This window comes from Catharus ustulatus, chromosome 4, assembly GCF_009819885.2.
Source record: "Catharus ustulatus isolate bCatUst1 chromosome 4, bCatUst1.pri.v2, whole genome shotgun sequence".
Classification (NCBI taxonomy): domain Eukaryota; kingdom Metazoa; phylum Chordata; class Aves; order Passeriformes; family Turdidae; genus Catharus; species Catharus ustulatus.
Window position 1 is genome coordinate 14291982 of NC_046224.1, and position 23095 is coordinate 14315076.

Below are 23095 nucleotides of genomic sequence, written 5' to 3' on the forward strand. Positions count from 1 at the left end.
CTCTGCTCATATCTGCTGGGGTTTTGGAAGTCCAGTTCATGTAGCCAAGACTCTGCAGAACAGGTCAGATGGGATATGGCCACAGCCCAGATGGGGGGTTCTGGTCAATCCTTTGTAGTATCCTTCCTTATGATCATCTGCCCTTATGGGACCCCTTCTCTAGCCCACTTTGTCTTTCTCCAACTTCACCCAATAGCAAAGAGAGTGGCCTCTCTTACTGTCTAAACTCAGCTGAAATGTGACACTAATGAGAACTGATTAAGCTCACCACGAGATGAAAAATGTCAAAAATTTGAAGGCAGCATCTTCTCCAAGCAAGAGAGACTGTCCCCAGTTCTGGGAGACCAGCCAGGCTGAAAGAAAACAAGAGTTGAGCTTCTGACAAGTAATCTAAAAACAGGTGGAACTCTTTTCCTCAAGAAGCCCCCTTGGCATGTCTTATTCCATCCTGTTGTGTATGGGCAAGAGAGTGCAGAACTCCTGCCTGAAACCAGGGACTGACTCTCAGTCAGTCACTGCCCAGTGAATACTCCTCTGGTTACTTCGAGGCTGTTACAGAGAGGCAAATTACCTCTGTGACTTTTCTGCTGAACAGCAAAGGCCCCAGGAATCTGGGTTCATTCTAAAGTAAATGGTGAACATTTCTGATTTCTCAGGCATCTGTGAGAGTGAAACCATCTCCATTTGGGTGTTCTTCATGGGGATTTCTCCAAAATCTGCTCCTGCTACAAGAGGGTCTCTATGCCTGAATGGCTACAGCATGCAGCATCAGCATGTCAAAATCAAATGCAGTTAAGGCTAAATCCTTGCTTGCACTTTAATTTACATTAACTTAAATGCTAAGGCCATGCTCATTATCTGACAGGGTCAGAGCAGCAGCTGGATCCTGGGGAAACACTTGTTGGCAGAGTAAAATAAGCCAAAGCACTCTGCAGAAGGGAGGGAGAGGGCAACATGCCTGAACTAAGCAGAGGGCAGGAGACAACAATTATTGGAGACAGGCAGTTTGGGCTCCTTTAGCACCATCTGTCTTCACAGTAAATCCAATGTTACCTCAACCTTTTAATGCATCTCATTGCTAATCAAATAGCACAGTATAGGTCCATCACTGCTCCCACACAACAGAGCTATTTACTTTGAACCAGCAGAAACATACAGAGCTCTGATGCCCAATTGTTACAGCTGGAATCCTTAGAAAAAGGAGAAAAACAGTCAGAAGTTACTAAATAACTTGTTTGTTTGGGGTTTGGTTTTCTTTTATTAAAGTCGCTGGATTGCCTTCATCCATTTGCTCACTTCTACAGATTCTTCTGAACTGTAGAGCCAAAAGCCAGCCACACAGACCCACATATCACAGGAACAAGAGAGCCACCAAGAGGGTTGTTTTGACAGCAAATGCTGAAATTACAAAAGCACAAACACATTAGTTTGCTTTAAAAAGCCCTTTGTGATGTTTATGGTGAAAAATCAAATGTAGTCAAAACAGTCTTTGTTAAAACTTCTAAATTGTTCCTTCAGTTCTAAATTCACTCAACTTGAAGCAGCAGAAGCATGGATGTCTTAACGGTCCTTGACAGCTGTGTAGGCTGTAGATGGAGAGCATCCAGCCAATACTATCCAAATATTGGCTGAGGCAGACAAATGAAGACAGGAGACCATTTCCAGAGCTAATGACGAGTCCCTGTAATTCATAATCAAATTAGGGACTGGCTTCTCTTTGCAAGTGATAGAGTAGGAACATGTCCCTGCCCTCATGTTTCACACGTCCAACCTACAGCTTTCATGGGTGATCGGTGGTGGTTGTACAAAGGATGCCCAGTGCAGAACTAAAGGGTCTCTGCATTTCAAAACACTTCTACCTCTCTCTTCCTAGAGACCAGGACTCATAACTGTGTAGAACCTGTATCTTCCCATGTATAGCCAGGGCTCTTTACATTTACTTATTTTTTTTGTAGAAGTACCCTTGATTTTCCATATATTTTAGCATACCATTCAATTGGTTAATTCACTAAGTTTTCTGTTCCAAATCAAAATATTCCTTCAAGCTGGATAGTTGGTAGAAAATATCATTATGTGCCATGATCAAACAATCCAGAGGACCAGGATTCAGAGAGTTATTTCCAAACTGGTGTATGCCAACAATGCACTGGGAGAACTGAAGACACCTTTGTGGCATTACTTGCAAAAATTACTGGAGAAACGTATCTAAAGCACATGGTAGAAGATGCTTTTACCTATTGGAAGAAAGATGTGTTTGTAACCCATTGCTACAAACAAGTAGCCTCAATTAGTCTTCTGGGTTTGCATGGGATCTTTGTTGGAGTTTGCTCAACTTGAACATTAAAAACAAATACACATCAGAGAAAAAAACACAAGAAAATGACCAAATGGTTCATTACAAGGCAGAGACGACAGAGCTGGATAACAGCTCCAACATTGCAATAGTGTAGAGTAATGGTGACCTTTAAAAAATATATCTGGCCATCGATAAAGGCCTAACTGGTGAATGTGTGTGTACAATAATAATTTGTTTAAAGCTGAAAAGACAGCAGGAGGTAGCCGGTGAAAACTCGGACATGGCCTGCCAGGGGGGTGGGTGGATACACCCTGCTGGTTTGTGCCCAGGAGGTACCTGTGGAGAACCCCGAGCTGAAACAGAATGTCCCACGGCCCCAAATTTTTTATTTCCTTTTTAAAGAAAAACAAAACGTAACAAAAAAAAACCACCAAAGAAAACATTAAGAATCCCCCCAAGGAACAAACAAATAAAATGTAAAGAAACCACAATTAAACAAAATCCCAACCAAATAACCAGAACAAAGAAAACCCCACAACACAAGCCGCACACAGCTGAGATACGTTCGAACACAGTCACTGGAACAAGCTGGCCCTTGTGCCCCGCTGCGGAGCCGCCGCGGCCCCCAGGCCGGCCCGGCCCCACAGGAGCCTGTCCCGCCTCCTGCCTTGCCGCTTCTGCTGCTCCTCACATGCCACCTAGTGGAAAATTCCTTATAAACGTGATTTGCAGGCACGCCTCCTGTGCCAGCTGTTCCGTACACGTCAAGCTGGCTGTGGAAGAGCACAGCCCCGGTGCCTCTGCAAACCAGCGCCGGCCAGGGCCGGCTGTCGCCAGCCCCTCACTGCGCCCTCAGGCTCCCCCGAGACATTTCCACCTCCCCGGGCTGTGTTCACAGCTCTCGCCTGTGTTCTGTCGTGTTCAAAGCCTTCACAGAACCCGCACCCGTTTGGCTGCTCACCCCGCTGACCCACGACCTAACCCAAATATCTGGCAGAGAGGAGGTTGTACATTTTACTTTCAAGCACTCAGTGATGGCGGACACTCGCCACAAAGTTCATATTAGTTAAAATACTAGTTTTCCAAGGAAAAACTAAATCAGGAATGTTTGAAGTGGTCTTCCTCTTTTCCTCTCCCTAACTTCTTACTAGGGTCAAGGAAGGATTTTATTGTTCAGCTCAAGAGCCGCCTTTTGAGTGCCCTACAGCCATTTTCTTTCAGACAAAAGGTGTCATACCATCGCCTTTCAGTTAGGCCATTTCTCCAAGAAACAAGAAGAGCAATGGTTAAGAGCAATGTTTTGCCTCCAAAAGAGGTAATTTGATTAGCCTTGCTCCCTGCTCAATAAGGTGGCCTGACCCTTGTGTAAATGGAATGCCCGTGTGCCCCAGCCAGCCCGTGCGCTGCCAGCACAGGGACAGCAGGCCAGGGGACAGCCCTCAAGGACTGCCAGCACCACGGTCCTGGGACAGCCCAGCTCCACCAGGATGTTCTGTCAGAGGACACAGAGCATGCATTTGCTCTGTGAAAGGAAGAATGTTATTGTCACTAAATCAGGGCAATGACTTTCCAAGTTACTCTGGGCAAAGAAAGGAACTGGACCTGACCCATGTTATCTCCAGCACTTTCATTCGGCGGAAAGTGCTAATTTAAAAAAAATAAGAAAAATTGAAAAAGAAGCCACTTTCCCTTAATATTCATTTCTTGGTTTTCACTTCAAATGCTTGAAAACAGAATACATCCTTTTGAAAGTTCTTGAAAGTTTTCACTGCAAGTAATTATTTGATTTTTCTAGGAAAAAAAACCAAACCAAACCACTCAAAGCACTTCTTTCAACATTTCTGAAATTATGTACCTTTTTTTTTCCAGACCACTGGAGAAATTACTTTATTTTATGAAAGGCCAGTGCTAGGCTTTAGCACAACCAAAAATCATTGAGCTGTGCTGACACCCCTAAAATAATTTCTCCCCTCATCAGCATGGTCCTTATTTTATATGTGGTTTAAACCCAGGTGCTGACCTTGGGTGCTACACATCACCAGACCCTGAGGGCTGTGAGACATTTTCCTGCCCTTCAAGGACAGGTTCCTCACCATGGCAAAGACAATGCAGGTGAAATTACTCCACAAGGACAAGGCAGGACAAGGACCATCAGAGCTCCAGAAGCATGAGGGGAAGGAGCAAAACTGACTTTCTGTCCTGACTGCTCTAGGAAACTCGAGGAAGTGGGAACAAAGGTGCACTCAGCAGCTAGAGGGCAGGCTCATTTTTCCTTTAAAACTTAGGAATCACTTCCTCACAGTTGCAGTGACTGGCTAAGATGTAAGTCAGTCGGGCTGACTGGAGTAGTCTTCTGTTATTAACTAGGGGGAGGGGGGACTCAAACAAAAAAAAAACCCAAAAGCACAAATGTACAAACTTTATAGTTGTTTCAAAGTGCTTAGCTTCAGCCAGGCAGGTTGATTTCTGACACAGCAGGGGGAGAGAAATCATTTACAAGACATGAATATTCCACAGATGTGGCCATGTCTGATTGCAAACACCCCACAAAAAGGACACACTGGCCTTCTAGGATTCCATAACAGGAAAAAATAATGGAAAGGATTTACAAATAGTAATCATCAAAGCATTCCAGAGAAATTACTTGCTTTTTTTTTTTTTCCTATTCAGGAAAGGAATGTGAAGCAAGCTAAGAAGTCTCTGCAGAGTATGGTCTCAGGTAAGTTATGTACTCCCTAACACAGAATTTTCCATTACTTTGTGTGGATATAAGATTTGGGAGCTCAGCTCTTTGCAGGGAATGCAGCTGGAGCAGCTGTCTAGGCACACACCCAGTGCTGCTGGTGTGATGCTGCCACTGCTGTGCCCCAACTCATATAGGCAATTTTATATCTTCAAAGGTAAATTCTCCTTCTCTTCATTGCTTGGTAAAACAGCCATTGAAAAACCACCTGTCATGTTATTGTTTGCATCAGAAACTTCCTTACTGAAGCATGAGGGGAAGCTCTTACTCACTGATGTCTCCTTGTTCATACAGTTAAGGACTAGGCCAAGCAATACTACAAGTGATGCCTGAATATTAACATAATTTTGGGGATTCTGCCAATGCAGTTTGCACTGCTGAGATGCCAGGCAGTGCCAGCCTGGTGTGGAAGGGGAAGGTAACACTGTGTTGGACAAGAGGAGGACTTGAAAGCTCCTGGGGTACACCAGCTACCTGCCAGTTTAGCAGGCAGAAGCTTAAAAAGCAAATATATCTGGAGGTACTGCAGTTTTACCCCCTCTTGCAGCAGTGGTTGCACCTCCCAATCAAAACCTCATGGACACTCTTGATGGGCAGCAACATGGGAGAAGCTTGCCAGGGAAACAAGGCTTGGTCTGAACCTGAGCATTTCTGTCAGCTGAGCAGCAGCCAGAAATCAGGAAAGTACACAGAGGAGGAATCCACTGAAAAATACACCAGCCTGGGTATTTTGATGTCATGGATGGCACACTGCACTGGTCTGAAATGTGAGAACATGGCTTTACATACACACAACCCTCAGCAGAGTATGTTACTGAGAAAATGGTTCCTTTCACTATGCTTCTCCCTGCCTATCTGCAAGTGCCAAATCCTCGTGCCTCTAACACGGACATCTGGTGCATCATTTCAATAGAGAAAGGCTTGAAAGATATTTGGACAGTGAAGATTCCATTAAAGAGAGCCTCCATCCTTGTGAATGGAGAAAGCCACGAGAAGGGCTGTGGCTATTCACCAGCCAAAGGCAGAGGTTTCTCTGAAAAAGCACTATTGGAACACCGGAGGAGAGAGAGATGTTTTCACAAAGCTGTTCAATGCAACAGGGATTGGGCAGGCAGAGGTGGAGCTGTCATGAGACAGCCTAGTGAGAGGCCCGCCACTGCCGTCCTCTGCCTGCCTTTCTCTTCAGATTATGCTCATGGCTACGTTTGAAGTGACGCAATAAAAAGAACCCCACCCCCCGATGGCAGCAGCCACAGCAGCACCTGATTCCTTGGCAGGGCCGCACTGCTGGAAAGCTCCTTCTGGAGTTGTCCGGTGCCTCAGTCCTGTGTTAACATGACATTTTATCTTCCTGGTAGCTTTTAATCCTAGGTTGGTATGGCTCAAACTTGTTTCCCCCCTCCCCCTTTTTTTTTTTTCAAGAGAGTAGAAAACCGTTTCCACATCTGTAAGGTCACATCTGATGAAGAGCAAGCAAGCACCATTATATAGCACGTGTATTTTTCTTCTTTAACCAGGGTGTAAAAGCAAGCCACGAAAAGAATGGGAGCATTTCATCCTTAACTGAGTGGGAGAAAGAGATGCAAAAGCAGAAGTAGGATTAGAGGGCAGACCTTTTGCCAGCCATCATAGCCAGCACAATATCAGATTTAACACTGTCATTATAAATAGCCCTGGTGCAAGACCTCCATGCAGAAACAAAGGAAAATTGAGCTAAACCAGTGCTCAAGTAAACAAATTCTCCCTACTCCCAAAATGATGAACCAAATTACAAACACTATTTTTCTTAAAGGGGAGGGGGTGGAGGGGAGGGAAACCAGACAAAGAGGTATGAGGGGGTACACTGGTGGGAGCTCCTGCCTCTGTTCCCACCTGGGCTATCCCAGTGCCAGCACCTCTGCTCATACTGGCTCCAGGACCCACACAGAGTTAAGCTGCCTTGAGAGCTGAGCTGTCCCTTGCTCAAGAGAGGAAATATTGCATCAGCTGCTTCCTTTTCACACGTTTATCAAAATCTCCCATGCCTAGAATATGCTGCTCCTTTATTTGCAGCCTCTCTTACACAGAGAAGCCCTTGCACAGCCATTCACATCAGGGACACTGACACAAGGTTCACGGCTGAAACTTCTGCTATACATTCTCATTTAATGATGTAACTCCATGCTACCAGAAATACCTCTAACACAGCAGAACACCAGTGCACCTGCCTGTTGGTTCCTCTCTTCTGCCTCACCAGATCTCCATGAAACACCCTGCTTGATGTGGGTCCCACCCCAGGTCTGTCCCTCCCTGTGCAGTTTGTTGTGGGGTACAAGCACTGCTGCTCCTTGGGCACAGGGGGAGGGTAGGAAGCAACACTGGCAGCAGTAGAAATTATCAACCCAGAGTAACTGCAAAACTACAGCAGAAAATTCACTTGCTCTAAATGTGCAAGTCCAGGAACAGAAGCTGTGTGTGCTGAAATCTGCTGTTTAAAGGCCAGAGAGGTACAAGGGAGAAAGGAATGCATGTTGTCAAAATGCCTCAAAGGAGCTTCCAAAAGGCCAGTTTATTCATGGCTCTGCAACCCAATCTGTCCCTCACCTCTGCCAGAAGCAGCACCAGAAGTACCCAGCTCTTGGGCCCTAGAAATTGCTGTCTATTATGTGTTATTTAAAATGGTCTTTTTTTTTCCTAAATGAAGAGCAAACACGGAATAGCTATTTTGAGTGTAAAATCCCATGCAAAGACAAGGTCCTGGTTGCAATCTACTGTAAGGCATCAGTAAGATGAGCACTACCACCTCTTGCTACTCCTCACTTTCCTCAGCCTGGCTGAAGGAAATACCCTTCCAGTACTCTTTGCAACATCAGAAGGCCTGCATATAAAATAGCTCTTCTCAACAGCAAAGCCATGCTTAGGACTGATCCTCACAGCTCCCTCCTATGAGCCAAGATGCTGACAAATATTTGTTAGGATTAACCAATTAACCAGGGCAGATTCAGACCACTATTAAAGGAGACATAAGTCCTCCTTGTGCCTCCTAATTTGATCCCACTGCATGTCATCCCCAACCTCTCAGTATCCCTCAAAAATACACATAAAATTGCAACAGTAAGACACTAATTTTTAGCAAACTTGTCATTGATTATAAGAAAACATTCTTCTAGTCCAAAGCCCTCTGCGGGTTTATACATGCGGTTCCACAGAAGAGGAACAAGAAAGTTGACAGAGCAATTGCCTTTATAATTGTCTCCCAGATGGCTTAGATGCTGGATGGTTTAGCAACTCACTGCACAGAATTCCTTATAATAAAGAAGAGGGACTGATGTCTCCCACAGAGAGGCAGAGGAGGGCCCAGTGGCAGACACTGGAGTAGACCTGTGCACTCACTAGCACACTTGTGACCCAGCCTGGCAGGACACCACATGAAAGGAGACACGTCTTTGTAGTCAGGCTCCTGGTAACAAGAAGCTTCAGAGGTAAAGAGCAAGCTGAGTCCAGCTGAACCACACTGCTCTGAGGTTGTTTATGATTTGTTTAAACCACAGATCCTTTTAATAAATCCCAGCTATGTCCTTGCTGAAGGCAGATCTCCCGTGGTGGCAGCACACACACAGGTGCAGCACCCAGCAAACCCAGTGCTGTGGAGACTACTGTGCATCTTTGGCTGGGACAGCTGCTCTCACTGCTCATTTCCAGCCATCCTTCACACACACACAGATTTCCTCTGTGGTAGGTGGCACTGCTGGGAAGAGAGGTCAATCATACCCCTCTCTGGCAGGTTGTTAAAGCAGGAAGGCTTTCATTAAGTCAACAAGGGTGTTAATTTATAGCCTGTTTGCTACTTCTCTCCAAATACTTTTCCAGATGAGAGCTCGCTCCCTCACACTTGATGCATGCTGAGGGCAAAGATTAACAAGCATTTTGTTTACCTGAGTGCTTGATGCAGTCCTTTGCCCCTCTCACCCTCCACTGTGGGCTGCTGGCCTCTGCTTTGGGTTGAGCTGCTGCTCAAACTGCAGCAGAAAACTTGTCTGGTTTAAATAAAACATGTATGTGGGGGTTTGACCTAAGAGTTTCTACTTATAGATATAATGTCGCAAATTACTTCAAGCATTACAAATGCAAAGCCAGATTTTGCAAAAACTCCTTTTTGGACAAGGTGTAAATTATTGCATACCAAGAACTAATTATTAGCGGAGTCTGGATCTACCAAAGCAGAACTACTTCTCCACTCACAAACACTGATTTTGGTCAGCTTTTTGATATCAAAAAAATTTTCTTAGAGTTGAACGACTAAAGGTTTGTTATTGGATTAAGAACAAACTAGCCAATGCAATGAAAATTATATGTATAAAGCATTAACACTTTTTTTTTTTTTTTGAAACTGCAACTATTTATATTGCATATTTCATAGGAAATTTCAATTAATTGCATCTGAAAGGCAAGATCATTAGCTTCTGACAAAGTATATTGTAGTGCAAACTTAACACATTACAAGCCATGCTGCATTTTCATATTTGCAGCAAGGACCATGAAAATTATCCAATAAAAGGAGCAATTTCATCATAACTGCTTGACCTGTACTAGTTCAAGTTGGTGTTTTTCTTTTGTACTGTGGTATCTCTTCATTGTTACAAAACCTCAAGGAAAAGATGATACCACTCAGGTCTGAGATGAATCTGGAGACTCCTGGACCATAAGACTCAAAGAGCTGCAAGACAGTGGGGATGGCAGACATAAACTGGCGCCTGCAGGTAGAGTGCATTTCTGTAGGCAACATCTCCCATTTTTCTGTTCCCATCAGCCTGGGCCTAGCAACAGAGGATGTACTGGAGAGCCATTGAGAGAAGCTCATGAGCCATTGGGGATTTAGCAGGGTTGTGTGTGCTCACCTCCAGCTGCCCAGAAGATCCTGTCTGACACATCAAACACTGTCTCAGCCTGTGTTAACCGTGAGCTTGCACATCTGATATGTACAGGAAACTGCCCAGGTCTCACTGTTGGGTTCTTACATGGAAAAGCACCACACTTTCAGAGTATCTCTGTGTTAGGGAGCATGGGACACTCTCCCTGGACAGACAATTGCTCTTTGAGATGCTGTAGGTGAAGAGAAACCTGAGAAGGAGTAACAACCAAAGTTACAGTCAAGAAAAAGCTCTCAGGTGCCTGTAACAGCCCACCAAGCTGCCCATGGGCATTTTACCCTTGTGCTGACATGCGTGGGAGCGAGGACGCTACTGTGCTGCCATGGAAGGTAGCATGCTGTAACATCACTCACACAACCAGAGGGTTTCTTTGGCTTTGCTCTTTGCACACACCTTAAGCTGATAATATGTCCTCTCTTAAAGTGGAGTGTGAGAAGCAGCATCTGTAACAAGAGACGTGGTTTTATCTCTTGGGAAAAAGCATTTATGTCTCTGCAGTGGAGAACATGCAGCAGAAGAACATTGCTGGAGAACATTGCTGTCAGAAAGCCCTTTCTGCTGTTTCTTTTGAAGAAGAGCAGAGAGCACATCTTCCTAGGAGATAACTCAGAAAAAGCTTGGGCACTGAACAAAAAATCCCTGGATTATGGAAGAGATGCTGCCGGCTCCTGTGAGGCCATGACTTGGGTTACACCATGCAGAGATTGGGAATTGCAGAATTGCAGTGCCTGGCTGGTCTGTAAGGTTGTGTTTGAGTGTGGCTATGAGCAGTGATATTGGGCAACATAATTAAAATGTGAATAGGCTACAGGAGGTTTGCTCAGACCAACATCACCTCAGGTGTTCAGAGATGTGCTCCAAACTGTAGTATGGACCAGTCTAAATGGAGGGAGGAAAATTCAGACCATCCCCATGAGAAAAATCACTGGAAAGGACCAAGAGATGTTCCAACACAGAGAAGAAACAAAAGTTTGGAGCCTTTGTTTGGAGCTGAAGTCAGTTGTTGCCACATGCATTTTTTGGAATTTCAAAGGCCTATTGAAAGTTTTTTATCTAGTGCAAAAAAGGTGTAGAAAATTGTGAATGTCATTAAAGCCAACTCAGATTTCGAAATTAACTCTTTGTCTCCCTAACCTTTTCATTAGAGACAGTCCACTTACAAACCCTTGAAAACAAGAATAGATGCAACTTTCAACTTACTTTCAATTTCTCAACAGGGAAGCTTGGCCAGGAACTTACAGTAATTTCACGACCATAAGGTGCACCGGACTATAAGGCGCACCCCCCGGGAGTCAGCAAAATTCGCAACTTTGTAGATCAGATAAGGCGCACCGGACTATAAGGCGCACTTTTTTTTGCAGCGAGGCTCCGCCCCCAGCTCCCCCCGCACGGTTGCTGGCGAGGTCCTGCCTCAACCCGGCAGCCATTGGCCCCCGGGCCCGCCTCCACCCGGCAGGGGTGGTCCCGCGGGACCCCGGGCCCACCTTCACCCAGCTGCCGCGGCACCGCCGGCTCCCCCCATGGCTCACGGCTCACACTTCCGGGGTGGCAAATGTTGCAACTTTGTACATCAGATAAGGCACACTGGACTATAAGGCGCACTTCCGGGTTCGGGGGAAAATTTTAGTCAAAAGGGTGCACCTTATAGTCGTGAAATTACTGTAATCTCTGAAAGTCTTGATCCTGGCTAACATTGCATCCAGTGGTGGAATTCCATGCTATTATTACAGCAAGGCTTGACTTTGCTAGGACTTTAGAGAACTGAGATGTCTGTAGTGTGAAGACTGCATGCTGAACTTGCTTTTTTGGTGAAAGTAGTGAGAAAAATGAGAGTTTTCAGACAGAGTATTTCCTCTCAAAAATCAACACAACTGGAAGACCACTGGCTCCTTATGAAGTTCCTTCCATCATAAATCATGCTGGAGCTTGTTGGAAACAGAAGGTATTGCATCCCTATTCATTCTCATTAGGCAACAGGGAACCACTAACTTCCTTTATGGAATAAACTATCTGGAACAATAGGATCCACCATCCAAAAGGCAGGCACATGACACAAGGCTTCTGAGGGAGCCGAGCTGCGCCAGCAAAGTGCTTTGCTGGGTGATGCCGGACAGTACAGACTGCAGGCAGCACTCACTGGAAAAGAGCTTGGAGCTGCAAACAAAGTGTTTCCTCATGTTAAGCAAAGAAAGCGGTGCCTGTTCTTTGTAAATAAACAGCTAGGTTTTGAAACAATCCAAACTTTGGCTAACCACTAGGGTCAATAAAGGCTAATAAATCCTCCTTTTCCTGTTAACAAAATCCACAATTTTATTTTCTATAGCTTTCAAAAAATAAAAATGGCATCATGACTAATATTGGAAATTCCTCAATATTTCTTCATTTGCCTGGCAGGAGCATTCTGTCCTCTCTCTCTCCCTTGCAGCAGGGACAATCTCCCTTCAGACACTGGAGGTTTGGTACAACTCTGACATGATTTCAACCATGTGGCAAAGTAGAAAGTACAAAAAAAAGAGTATGGCTTTTCTGGATGGTGTAGGCTGCAAACAGTGAATGTGAAGGATGATGGGTCCAAGTGAAGAAATCTGAAGGATTGTGAGTCTTTGGAGAGGTGAAATCTAGGAAAAGGTAGAGATGTGAGCAGGAGAGGGAAGCCAGAGCAGAGAAATGCAAGATGAGTTGAGCAGGGAGACTAGAAACTTACAAAGTACAAATACAAAATTATAGGCAGGGAATACGAGGGTGAATGGTGAAGTCCTCAGGAAGATCTTAAGAGAGAGAATGACCAGCCCAAATAATAGCAAATAAAATTCAGTACAGGCAGGTGTAAAGCCATGAATGCATTTAAGAAGAAGCAGCTTCAGCTTCACGTATAAATAATGTTTTCCATGCTTACTACTGCTACTCAGGAGGGAAGCCTTCTTTGAATTACTGTAGACACTTTCTTGAAAATATAAAACAACTGCTCTGCAACAGTCAAAGAAAAAATAAATGTTTGGGATTACTACAAAAGGAAAAGCCAATAAAGTAGAAAGATCAATGTGCTGCTATATGAATCCATCTTGTATCTGCACCTTGAATGCTCAGTGCAGTTCTGAGCCCATGAAAATAATAGAAAAGAGATGGAAAAGATTCAGGAAGAGTACCAAGGTGAGCAAAGGTGTGACACAACTTCGGTGCAATGAACAGTGCAGGAGAATAGGACTTCTAAGGCTGGAAAAGGTACGAGATGTGGGACACAGTACAGGGAAAGCTGTGATATGATTAATGACACAGAGAGAGTGGATAGGGGTGGAGTGTTGGTTGTGTCTCCAGGACAGTGAGTGACCAACTCACAAAGCTGGTAGGAACCAAGTTCTAAGCAAAGAGAAGTAAGGGGCTTGTCATGCAGCAAGCAGTGGACGTGCTGAGGAGGTCCTTTCCTGAGGATGCAAGGAAATAACATGCTCACTCAAGTGTTTGGAGGGGTCCTTGCCACAGGCAAACCACAGCAAGTTCAGGAAATGCTCTGAGATGAAAATAGTTGGAAACTGCAGAAGCTGATTGATACAAATCTGCTTATGGCCCCAGTTGAAGGAAGAGTACAGTAGTTTCACTAATACAAGCCGCACGGATTATAAGCCGCACCCCCGGTGCCTCGACAATGTTGCTGTCTTTGTCAATAGATAAGCCGCACCCCGAATATTAGCCGCACTTTCGTTCGTCGCGAGAATCCGTGCGCAGCTTTCACAAACTGGCCAATTAGTAAGAGGATCGCGGCATAGCGGGCTTTACTGGCTCGGGGCGGGGCCAGGCAGGCTCGGCCCGCTCATGGTTGCCGACGGGGCCGGGTGGCCCAGCTCAGCGCCACGGCTCGGCGGGGCTGGCCGGGTGGTGCTGCCGCCGCCGCCGGGCGGTGCTGCCGCCGCCGCCGGGCTCGCTGGCCCCCCTCTCCCGTCAGCACCGCCCCGCTGCCGCGTTCGCTCGCCCGGCTGGCAGGGCTGCCGCCGCCGGGCTCGCCATCCGCCCCGCTGCCGCTTTCGCTCGCCCCGCGCCGCGCCCGCCCCGCGCCGCTTTCGCGGCTCGCGGCGGCGCTTTCGCGGCTCGCGGCTCGCGGCTCGCGGCTCGCGGCTCGCGGTTCGCGGCTCGCGGTTCGCGGCTCGCGGCGGCGCTTTCGCGGCTCGCGGTTCGCGGCTCGCGGTTCGCGGCTCGCGGTTCGCGGCGGCGCTTTCGCGGCTCGCGGCTCGCGGCTCGCGGCTCGCGGCTCGCGGCTCGCGGTTCGCGGCTCGCGGTTCGCGGCTCGCGGTTCGCGGCGGCGCTTTCGCGGTTCGCGGCTCGCGGCTCGCGGCGGCGCTTTCGCGAGCGCCGCTTTCGCTCGCCCCGCCGGCAGGGCTGCCGCCGCCACCACCAGGCTCGCCGGCCGCCCCCTCCCGTCTGCACCGCCGCCGCGTTTCCTCGCCCTGGCCGGCACTGCAGGCCCCCGCACCGCCGGGCTCCCCCACGCTGCTGGCCCCGATTATGCTGGGCTTCCCCCGCTGCCAGGCAGCCCCACCCGCCGGCCTTCCTGCTTCTGCCATGCTCCCCTGCGCTGCTAGCCCCAGTTCTCCCGGGCTCCCCCGCCCTGCTGGCTCAGGCTCTGCCGCCCGCCCCCGACACTGCTGGCCCCGCCTCTGCCAGGCTTTCCCACCTCTGCCGGGGCCGGCCGGGCTCCAGCTTGGCTTGGGGCTGCCGCGGGCTCTCACTTCCGTGTTGGCAGCTTTTAGAATTTTGTTAATAGATTAGCCGCCCCGGAATATTAGCCGCACTTCCGGGTTTCCACCAAAATTTTGGTCAAATTGGTGCGGCTTGTATTCGTGAAATTACTGTAAATGTATGGGTTAGATGATCCAAACCAGCACGGCTGTTCCTACCTGGAGTGAAAATAAGTAAGATAGACTCAAATAAATGCAGAGATCCCAAAGGGAGCTAAGGTGGTAGCAGGCAGCACAGTAGGAGGTGAAGTCAGGGGTTTGGGTGAAACTGGCTGTCTTGGTTTGAAAGACAGGTGTCTGCTAAGAAAGGCAGGAAATGTAAAATGTAAACCCCTTCCCTCCAAATTACTATACTTTTGAAATTAAGGGACTGTCAGGCAAAGATATGGGAATAGGAATAGCAGCTCTTTACTAGGAACAATTAAAATAAAAGTACAGTAATACAAAAGGAAAAAGAGAACCAAAACACTGACAGAGTCAGAATACAACCTGACACCACATCAATCATGGTGTTAGTAGCAGTCCAATTATATGGTGGCTGCAGTCCTCCTGCAGTGACAGATGTGGTTCAGTTGAAGCAGTGGTCTTGTAGAAGGGTGCAGTTTTCCTCTAAAGGTCCAGTGATTATGTGGAAAGGTCTGATTTTCCTCTGGAATCCAGTGGAAAAAGGCTGGCTTGGTGTTCCAAATCTCAGTTTTTATTTAGGTAGGAAAGGCTTGGCTTCTCCCCATGGCTGGAGCATCTCCCAATGGGATGATGTAATTTTATCAGTCATGAAGTGGGACTCAATGGGCCATTAACAGGAGATATCTTCCTGGAGGAAGGATGAGTCATGGAAAAGATAAAGAACACTGCCACGTCCGGTTTTTAACAGATGGCCCATTAGCAGAGGATATCTCCACAGAGATAAGGATCACTGCCCCACCTTCTTTCAACAGATGGTGGTAGAATACATACTTCTGGTCACATCCTGTATTTCAACCAAGACATTATCCACCCCTTGTTCTATTACCATCTAGATCATACCCAAACCAATACCCTCTTTAGACTCTACAATGAAACCTTACACACAGTTCTCACTTAAGATTAGGTTTCCCTGCGGTACACAATGGGTTTCTCCACCTTTCTGCATTTACCCACCTAGTGTAACCAGGTCCTTGGCAAAGACAATCCCACGGATGGGTTTCTCTTTGCCTGAGGTGGAATAATCCAAACAGTCTCCCAAGACACTAGGTAAACTGCAGTCCAAAGGTGTAGATGAGGAGACAGAAGAAAAGCTGCACTTTCAACTCCATCAGTGCTTGGGGTGAGCCCAGACATGCCCCATTATAATCAGGAGGAAAACTTTCACCAACTCCAGCGGACCAAGCCCTCGAGACATAAGACAAACAGTTAAGTGAGGAGTTTCAGGGTCAAAGAATATCTCCAGGATAACAGGAGATATGGCATGGGTGAGTCTGTACAGGCAGAATTTGCAATTTATCTGTGTTAGTTATCTATCAGCCAGATCCAAATTATTTCAGTCCTGACTGGATCCAAGAAAATGATGAATTCAGAGATATTCCTTTGCAGACTCTCCATGATATCCTATATAATAACTACAATGTAGGTATTGCCCACAGCACAGTTATTTTTTTCAATCTTTTTAATAAGCACTTTGAAATAAGCAGAGTTGTCTCCACTTCAAATGTGATATAATCTAGTAGTGAGATGTTGCAGAGTCATGGCCCCAAGGCAAGGTGCAAAGCCCCCCCAAAAGGCCAGGAGTTGCAATTTTCCTTAAGGGTACGTAGGTTTAAAAAATATACAAGTGGAAGGAACCACTGTTCATTGGTTACTCAAAGCACTATTCCATCAGCAATAAGCAGCAAAATAAATATGTTTCTTCACAGAACTGAAGAATGCTTCACATTCTAGGGCATATTACTAAATACCACAATTTTTTTTCATACAGACAACATTTATTTTTGGTAATGACCTTAAAATAAGCCTTCTCTGTTCTGAGGTTGCGTTTTCCTAAAGGACTGCTCTTGATTTGTTTGGTTTACAACTCCTACATGAAGTTTCTCAATAAGTGCACATATTATGGTCAGTATTTTGAGAGAAGAGTCTTTTATTCGTTCAGCTGAAGTAGGCTGCCTTTCCTGGAGTGCAGGAAAAAAAAACATTTTAAGAAGCTGATCTGATTAACTGGGTTAAACTACAAATGCGCCAAATTGCTCTGCAGACATGGCATAGCTGCTGACCTGCACCAAGACTGGAAATTGTTCCAGGCTGTGACGTGCCATGTCTGTTCACGTCAGCTGTGCACTGGGAAATACACAAGCAAGCAAGCAGCATCCTTCAGCTCAGGGCTTAAAAAAGATTCATATAAAGCATGTTGCTTGTGAGGAAACCAGTCTCTCAGACCCAAGAAACATAATTTCCTGCACAATTTATTAGTGTTTCTCATTTTTTTCCATTGGATCCTGGACATCATGCACAGAAGGACACACAGCCCTTCACGAAGAACTGTTCTTCAGCCTGATGCCACTACCCCTTAGCAATTCAAGTTGTTTCTTCTTTGCACTATAGAGATTTTAAAAAAACTTGCAGCAGTTTGTTTCTGACACTACAGTTTGACGTCTCTGTGTGAACCTTTATATTATGTTTCTCCCTTGCATGCTGCTCAGACACCCAGCTTGCAAAGCTGAGCCTCTCCATTTAGAGCAGTCCTTGATCCCCGCTGTTCAAGGATGCATTTTGGCAACAGGAGGTTACATCTGTGGGTCTCAAACACCTTTTCAAAATCCATCCTCCTGTTTGTCTTCCTTTTCACATCTGCTCCTCTTGCTCATATTCAATGGCGAGGGGAAGCTGGCATGTGAAGACAGATGTTGCAAGAAGAGCAGACCTTCCCCAGTGCAAAACCTCAGGATTGCTGAAGACATTGCCTAACACAGCTTTTGTTAACTGTTGGGAAGGAGGAGCCTGAGAGGTCATTCACGCTGCATCTGGTGAGCATTGTTGAATGAGTCTCTCCCGTCTGTGCTTTCAGTCTATTTTTGTGCTGTCTTCATATCATGCCATCACAAGTCAACATGCAGCTGCACCATGAACTGGCCCAGGAAACTGATCTGGCTGGAAACTCACCCAGCTGAAAGGATGGGGGGAAAAAAAATCTCCTTCAGCCAACTCAGATCTCTGATCTCATTTACCACACAGCAGCACTAACAATTGTACCACCACCAGGGAGGTAACCTCTTCCCACAGCTGTGGTGGCTGCTGCCAACTCTTCCTCAGGCAGCAACCCAAGCCTTTGCCCTATGGACCTGCTCCTTAGGAACTGAGTTTTCTCATTTCATTCCCACTACTAAGGCAATTCTAGCTTGTGTAGACAGGCAGTAACACATGGATGCCCGACATTGGATTTGAAGAGGTCTGGTTAGAAAGCTTACATGGGGAAGGATCTGCAAGAACTCTCTCCTTATAAATACAAAGGTAGCAAGAGAAAAGTTTCTCTGAGTATTTCTTGCTTCACTTTGCGCTCTCCTATCCCCTTGGGAAATTTAGGAAAATAGTTTATATACACAAAATCTTTTGGTAGCTTCACCCCTCTCCTTCCTGTTTCTGTTAACCTGTGGATAGAAGCAGCATTCCCTGCCTTGAGACCCCTGGTCCCAGAGAAATGGTTTGACACTACAGTACTTCCCTTCTAGCATGAATTAGAGTGGAAACAAGAAGCTGGTAACATGTGACCCATTTGCCACACACTACAGTTCTGTCTGTTAATAGATGTGACCTTTGTGACTAATACAGTGCTGGGAGGTACTGCGAGGGTGCATTAAATCCCTCCCTCCAGCACAGTTGTCATCCTCATCATCTCATCACCCATCCAAGTGAGGAAGCTGCAGTTTTAAAGACTGCCAATTCCTGCAAGACACACAAAATGCTGGACTGGGTCCTGAAATCAACCACAGGATGGGGGATTGGTGTCAGGAGGTGACAGCAGAGGTCATGCTGCTCTGTCATGTCTGGAACTAGGTCCCCACGGGGGTGACAGCTCCCCCACAGCCCTTACTGTGCATTCAGCCTCCACTTGTGACAGGCATCCCATGGCTGCATGACACAGGCTGGCAACAGCACTTGCACCATCCCAATGCTCTGCAGAGCCTCTTCCTGCCCTCTGCCCGTAGATAACAAGCCCAGGGTTGCAGCACAGACAGGATGGCTTCCTGTTTGCAGCGTGTGTGAGTGCCAAGGGCCTTGCAACATCTGAAGTGGCAACTCCCAATGAAGAAAACTTGTTATAATCCATTGAAACCGCCCTGGTGCTGGACCTGAGGCCAGGAAATTCTCTTCCTCAGGTCTTTGGCCTGGGTGATTCTGTTACAGACCCTCCTGTTGAACGCCACAGGCCCTTTACACCTCTTGCCCCCCTCAAACCACCACCAACCCACCAAACATTCTCACCCATAATGTCCCACACCAACACTCCACCCTCCAGTCTCCCTCCCTGGGTGTCTTACCCCTTCCCCAAAGTCTGTTCTACCTCTGTCATACCCCAAATCACACCCTTCCCTTGTGACCCTTGCCCCAGCCCCTATCCTTGCCCCATGTGCTTCCTCCCCTCATTCCCAGAGCTTCTCCCTGTCTGCCTTCCCCCCATCTCTGTGGAGCCACTGCGTCCTTGGGGCAGTACATGGGAAGGGAGGGGACATCTCCCCCAACAGCCCCATGTCCAGCTCTGCACACCCTTGTGATGATGTGCTGGACTCAACTGTCTGGTTGTGGCCACCCTTTAGAGCCTTTCTGTTTGCTGTGGCTGTGGGCCAGCACCAGGCTGAGGATTCACCATAAAACCCACTTAAAGCAATCCCTGAAGATGGAAGAAAAATTTGCAATCGTACAGGTATGGAAAAATCAGCAGACAAGGAAAACTTTTATCTTGGGTGTCAAAGTGCATGGTCAATTAATGTTTGCATCGCCATCAGGGAACTTGCAGGAAATTAGCAGGCTGTAAATGGTGAATTTGGAGCAGCATGTTCTGGGAACTGCCTGTGCAACTGGCAGAGCAGCTGACACACCTTGGCTTTGCAGGTGGGAAAGGCAGAGGTGTTGTGAGTTTCCCTCTGCCTCTGTCCCTCTCCATCTGCCTCTGGGCTCCCACTCTGGGCAGCACCCCTGAACTCCTGCCCAAGGGATGGAAAACAGAGGTGACAGGCAGGGGTAGAAGTTTTCTCCCAGGCAGGGCTGCCTTTGCAAGAGTGGTGTGGCCTTGGGGATTAGCCAGAGGAGTTGTGTTTCACTGGAAACATGACTAAGAACTTCAGTCATCTCTGAACTCTGTTCACCTCTGAACTTTATCCATCTCCATTTCTAAAGAAAATCTCAGGTCCTTGAGTGCCACAGGAATTGTGCTGCTGCCTTCAGTGAGGGCTCATTTCAGCCTTGCTTTGGTCTCTGCAAAACAAGCTTGTGCCACTGAGGCATCATCACCACTTCAGCTGTATTAATACACACCACATCTTTAGGTCACAAATCTACAAACTCCATCTGGAAATGCAATTTTTTAGTCTAAAATTAAGACTTCAGCTTCTTTTCTTCAAACAATCCAGTGTATAGCTTTTTGGTTTGCAATTAAAAACTCCTGGGGATAGAAAATCAGGTCCCAAACGTTTTCTGAACCACAAACCCACATTTGCCTCATGGAACAAATGTCTTATGCTCTGGCACTGCAAAGACCTCAGTTCCCTCCTCCTGCCATTGTGCTGTCTCTGAGCTCTGCAGTGCTGGGGGTGCCATGGTGCCCCTCTCACAGCAAGAGCTGGGCAGGGCTGGGAGCTTAGTCGGACAAATCGAGGCTTCACGGGTTCGCTGCTACCTGGAAGGCTTAAGGGAAAGATAATACTGCTCAGCCTAGCACAGGAGTTGAACCAAAGGATGAGCAAAGAGTGTCACTACTGTTAATGTTAGTGTTTCATTCCCTACATTGGACTGTAGTCCCAGGAATGGGGAAGAAGAATCATGCAGTTTTCCTCATCCCAAAATAAATACAGCCATGGTTCAAAACAAACTTAGGGGGGAAAAAAGTATGCATTGATTGCCAGGAATAAACTTGATAAATGAGCTATTAAAATATTTATTGTATGCAAAGGTCTTTGCCATCCTTGAGCCTTCAGGATCATTTTTGAGATTATTTTTAATGCTAGAGATGAACAAAAATTTCTGGTTGGAGTGGTCTCTTTTTATTATCTTCATCAGGCTACATGGGAGCATGATAAAACTGCATGTCGTCCTTAATGCTGAGCTCCTCCTTTTGGTGCCATCAGTAATTGTCATTATTTGAACACACTGGAATGTTTTTTTTTGCAGCATGCTCAAGGCCAGAGATTAGCTGGGCAAAATTTTCTGGAAATGTTGAATTCTTTTACTATCCAAAATCTTAAGAGTGAGGTCATAGAAAGAGTTTTTGCTGGCATTTTCACTTTTTTACTGCAAGTCCAAATAGCATTAATTGAGGAATGTATCTGTCAGAAATATCATTTTCGTAAGATTCAATTTGTTTCTGTAACTCTATTTTTAAATACACACTAATATATTTCAGAGTCTATTTTTTAGCAGCCTTCAAATAGACACATTGCAGGGTCCCATACTGCACATGTTATTAGTGCGAGCTGCTTAAAAGCTCCTGAAACAATGATGGATGCTCAGATCCCAGATCTCACCAGGGCCATTCCAGGCTCAAAATTAGGATCAAACCACACTGCATTACTTCTCCGTATTTCCCACTGCTGCTGGACCAGCAGCCATATGTTCACCACCTTCTAATTCAGGGTCTAAGGGAACTCTGGTGTGACAGGCATGGCACACTTAACAAGACCCGTGTCTGGTCAATGGCTCAGAGTTTCTGGGGGTGGCTGTGATGCCAGAGGTGTGACATTATGCAGATTGGATGAAACTGAGAGATAGATATCTTCCAAACACCTATGCTGAAATAAGAGACAGTTCTCTGCTGAGGAGCACTGGGGCAGGACACCGGGAACAGCTGCACCCACCCTTCTCACAGTCTTCATGTCAGTCAAAAATCCAAGAGCTGGGACAGCATTTTTGCTCTTGATAGTAGTTTAACAGTAGTTTTAAAATATAAGGAATTATGTCAAACTCTGATGACTGTTTGGCTGGTCCTTCTGGAGGTACATGGTTGGGAGTGCTTTGGTTTCACACAGGGCTGCCCCAGCTCTAACCCACATATGGAGGAGCTGGTACAATGCAGTCTCCTTCCCACCTCCCAGCTTCTCTGCCAGAACTACAAAGGGTGATGCCCACAGCTTATTCAGCATGTTTTGGAGTTCTCAGAGGTAGGAAGTGCTGAGAGATGAGCCTGTGGGCACTGCTGGCATTTGAGGCAGCCAACCAGCATTTTCAGCTTGCCATTCATGTTAAGGAACATCCCCCAGGAGTGTACAGGGTGTCTCACACTTGGATCTACACTGTCTGTGCAAGCACGTTTTCACCAGCTCTCCAGACTTCATCAAAGTTTCACAGAATTTGCTGTTTCACTTAAATCTAGTTCACAGCACCACATGGTAAATATAAACTTCATATAAACATTCCCTGTTTGAAGTAACAAAGCTATAACAATTCACAACTCCAGCAGCTCTAAAAGATTAACAGTATCTTGGAAGATATTTTCAGTGCTCATCAGTTGTGACAGATAATTATGGATTGGAATAGATTTGCAATTTGTTTATAAATACAACTTCAAAAACTTTCTACTGCGATGTCTTCAGCAAACTGCTCAGTTTCATTGTTGATTAAGAAATCACATTTACACATGCATCTTTAAGTGTCAAGAAATTACAGGAGCGCTGCTGCTTCCACTTTAAATGTTAAATTTGATAATCTTCTGGCTGGGGAAAAAAGAGAAACCTCAAGGGCTCAGCAAACAGAAACAGCGTATATATTGTCACACTGACTGTGTTTTATCTCATTCTTTTGAAATTCCTGCCACGAATTTGTTGTTAGCTGTATTTCTGACTGAGCGGGTCCAAGGACTGGTTTAAGCCAATCCTGACTGAATGACAGCTATTTACCTTAAAATATATAGTCCTATAGCAGTTGATTTAAGTTTTAGATATTGTAATCTGCTGCTGACCAACACATCATCTGATTAGAGAACCTAACAGTGTACATGGAAGAAAGCCATCCAGTTTACACCTTCTCTTTCTTCTTTAAGTAGAATAGGCTTTCCAAGATGCACATGGTGTTTCAGCATACACATGGGCAGAAAGGCCTCCAAACCCAGTCTGCCAGCAGAACATCCCTCATTCAGCACCAACTCCCTCCCTGTGTGTTCAGGGCAGATATTTAATTTCAAGGGGGCCCCTTCCCAGGCAGGGAGCTGCTCAAGTGGGTCAGCATCCTGGGAAGTTGC